General features: G+C 34.4%; 1 pseudogene; it reads left to right on the plus strand.

The window, feature by feature from the left end:
* Positions 1 to 3,075: 3,075 nt before the first annotated feature.
* Positions 3,076 to 4,157, plus strand: LOC145138250 (PRA1 family protein B1 pseudogene; annotated as a pseudogene).
* The last annotated feature ends 227 nt before the right edge of the window (positions 4,158 to 4,384 follow it).

Here is a 4,384-nt window from a genome sequence, read left to right on the forward strand (position 1 = left end):
TATATATATATGAGAAATTAAAAGTAATCTAAAAAACATTTTAATGTGTATTTGAAGAAAATAACAAAAAAATTTGTTTTTGACAAAAATAACCGTTTAGTCTGGAATGAACATTCCAGACTAACATTTCAGAATGTCGGACCAAAATTCCAGAATTTCAGACCAACATTCCGGATTTTTGGAGTTCGGAAAAAAAACTCTGAAATTTCAAAAACAAATCCGAAATCCGATGAGAAATTCTGGAATTTTAAGAAAAAAATATACTTTACTTAAATGTAACAAAAAAATTAAACAAACATAATAAATAAGAACTACATAGGAAATTAATGCATAAAACCAAACATTTGAAATACAGGGACATTAAACATTTCGAAATTGATATTTCGGACATAAGTAGAATTGAAAAAAATAAACCAAAAAAATACTTTAAAATTTTAATATGAAATCCGATGCATTTAAAAGTAAATGATCATATTTTTATGAAGAAAAAAAAATTACAATAGTTAACTAGAAAGGTTACCCCCGTTACGCGGGGGTCAGAAGCTTTCAATGTTGTTTCCGAATTGATAAATATGACAGACATAGAAAGTGCAAGGATGAAAAGTCCGGGCTTTGCCCCGGACAAAAAATGTAAAAGTTTTGACTGCAAGGACCAGAAGTGTGAAAATGGCAAAAAAATTAAAGGGGTAGGAATTAGCAACTTTTTAGAAAAGGGATCAAAGTTGTCAAACCGTTAAAGTTTTGTGGCCAAACTTTAAATATTAAAAGGTTCCAAAAAATATAAAAATATTGATTGCAAGGACAAAAAATGTGAAAATGGGTAAAGAATAATGACCAAAGTTGCCAAAAAACATCCAAATTTAGTATTCCTAACTTCCAACAATAATACAGGGACCAATTCTGCCAAAAAAATAGGAAGTTGAATGGAACACAAACAAAAGGACATGAATAAATTAATTAAAGAAATACATGGACCGGATATGTAAATCAAGGGACCAAACCTGGACAAAATATCACAACTTTACTATTCATTTCTTCCACAACTTTAATATATATATAATAATAATTACCCAATTTTCTATTAAGGGGTGTACTAATAATTTTTTGGGTGCATAAAAATACCCAGATTTATGTTTGTTAATCCAAAGTTGGCCCACAAAAAAACTTTACACAAGGAAAATGAATGGAAGAAAATGGATGAGGTGGCATGTTGAGTGATGTTGCATTTGCAAGAATGTAAAGAGCACTGCTGTCGGTATGGTATGGGTGTTCTGTTCTGAAGCGTCCCCAATCAATTAAAAATAGATTAAATTACATAAATAGTCGTTGTAATTTAGTCAAACATCCAATTTTGATCTTTAGTTGTTTCTTTTTTTCATCCACAGTACAGACCACCCATGATTTTTTTTTTCAATATTGGTCATTATTAGAGATAAAAATATTATTTTATCTTTATATGATTTTTTTAAATTTTTTTTTTTTAATTTTTAATTTTTATAATACTCATATGAACTCATCATAACCAGAGGTGACAAAACTTATACGATACGAAACCCGACACGAAATAAATGTGTTTGGGTAAGATATTTCAACCCGTTTAATTAAACAGCCTGACACGAGACGCAACGAAAAATAAACGGGTAAGGTTAGGGTTGAGAATTTCAACCCGAATATGATTCGCAAATGACCCGTTTATATGTAAGTTTTCTGAATGTTTTAAATAAACTAGAAAGACCAAAAACCAAAATAATACGTAAAAGAAAACTTTTGGGTTGACTCGTTTTGTAACGTGGAATACACTTAGTCGTCTTAGTCAAGACTTTTATTTTCAGTTTTTTTGTTATTGTCCAAATTACACAGTCCTCTCAACCATTCCCCCTCTTCATGATCCCTCGTTCTCCTTCCAACTCATATTCATTCCATTTTACTCTCTAAACTTACTATTATATTTCCTTTTTCGCCTCGCAACTATTACATTTCCTTTCCACCTATCCAAATCATACTCTTTCAACATGTTTAATGTTTCAACCTCACATGCCACGGCATATTTTAAGGTATACCCCTAACCCGAAACCGACACAAAAATAAACGGGTTGACACGACACGTTAATTAAACGGGTCGGTTTAGGGTCAAACTCTCTCAATCCGTTTACTGTTTTGACCCGATACGACACGACACGACACATTTGCCAGGTCTAATCATAACTATCCCACAACCTCCCCATCCCGTTATCACATTTCCCCTCTCAACGATGCTAAAGTTCCAACACCTCATTCGAAGACTCGTTTAAACCTTTGTGATGGCATCCCCACCTACTTGACAAACCTGGATACCTAACATGTATGTCCTTCGTCAGAAACTACTAAACCACTAAACCTTTATTAGGTTTGCAAAAAAAAAACTAACTAACTCTAACTACATTCGCAACCAAATAAACTCTTTTAATAATTACATTAGAGAAACACCCACAAAATGCATCTCACCATAACACTCACAACGATGCATATGAGGAACATAAATAGTTTAAAATTGTCAACAAACAATATGGGTTGGGGGAGGGGGGGTTTATTTATATTAAAAAATATGTGTTATGTTTATAAATGATTTTTTAATAAAAATATATATTAGTTCACATATATTATTCTGAAAAATCATAATATTTTGGTTATTGGTTAAAACTTACATAATCTTCAGAAAATCTTACTATTTTGACCGAATTAACGAAAAAGGACCGGATACTGTCTAAATTTACGAATCGGTAAAAAATGGTTATATCGAAGCTTTAGTCAGTATTCTTTTCTTTTTGTAAACAAAAATTAATTTATAATTTAACCGTATACAGACCAAAAATATTGGAACTTTATCAAAAATATTTCTTATAAAAACACATAAATTTGATGATTTTTCGGTTTAAATAAAAAAATTTACCAAAAAAAAACCCTACAACTTTCTCATATTCATTAGGGATCAATAATACAGATATAAAACAATGCAACCATTAATGCACACAAAACACAAGTTCAGGGGTAACTAATAGAAATCAGTAACTGAAATAACAATAACGCGTTTTGTATCAACGACATTTCTCTTCATTGTCACATTCCACATCCGAACCTGCAAATCAATTCACCTCCTCCGCTCCACACCGCCACCGCACGATGGCGACGTCGAAGGCCAAGGTCAAGGCAAAGGCGACGGCGCCATCACGCATCCATCAATACATCCCCATCACGGCCACCACCCCCATTATCCCCCAACAAATCCCGGTCAACAATAATCCCGACCTTCGCCCCTTCTTCTCCCGCATCACCGCCACCCTCCGCGAATCTTTTGCACAACGCCGCCCATGGTTCGAAATCATCGACCGTTCCAACTTCTCTCGGCCGGAAACCTTCTCGGAAGCGGTATCTCGTGTTCGGAAAAACTTATCCTACTTTCGTGTTAACTACTGCGCCATCCTCGCCGTCTTTGTTGCATTATCTCTCCTTTCACATCCCATTTCTCTCTTCTTCTTTGTCGGCGTTGTATGGGCGTGGCTTTACCTCTACCTTTTCCGATCACCGGATCAGCCTGTAGTCCTCTTTGAACACAATTTCTCCGATCGTCAAGCCCTTGGGATCTTGATCCTTTCCACGATTCTTATCGTATTCTTGACTGGATTGGGATCGCTCATAATGTACTCCTCATTGATTGGATTAGGGATGCTTTGTATTCATGGAGCATTTAGGATTCCGCAAGAAGTGTTTGTAGAAGATCAGCAACCGGATATTGCCGCCGGATTTCTTTCATTTCTTACTGTGACCGCTGCAGCAGCCGTCGCTGCTGCTCCGCCCATGCCACGCGCTCAGCCGATGCCACGCGTTTGATGATCGGGATGAAGTTTGATGCACATTTCTCAATGTAAATTTCCATCTATTGATTTTGCAGGTGATCAAGTATATATGTTTTTTTTTCTTTGAGAAATTGTTGGGGGTTTTTCTTAAAAACAAGATTGATATGTGTGTTTTGTTGTTAGAATTTTCTTCCATTTTCTATTTGTCTATTTCATTCGTTCGTCTCCAATTTTCCTCCCATAAAGTATTTGGAAATTGGAACCATACTTAGTTTGCATTTTTCTCATTAAATGTGAATGCACTCGTAATATGGAAGTGAATCATGATTAGTTTTCGAAATATTTGACATTTGGATCATAACTATTGTTTAGAATGCATAATTATAAGTTGTGTTTTGCAATAGTTAGATTCTTTCTACGTTGGTTGGAATCATTAGTGAACTATAATCGTCCTATTTGAGTAGTTTTCAACTGAAATAGACTAGTTTTCAACTGAAATAGACTGACAACCAAGTTATATAATTATTCAGTTATAACAAGTTCTTCGGTTA

This window comes from Lactuca virosa, chromosome 9, assembly GCF_052849685.1.
Source record: "Lactuca virosa cultivar CGN04683 chromosome 9, Lactuca_virosa_CGN04683_v6, whole genome shotgun sequence".
NCBI lineage: Eukaryota > Viridiplantae > Streptophyta > Magnoliopsida > Asterales > Asteraceae > Lactuca > Lactuca virosa.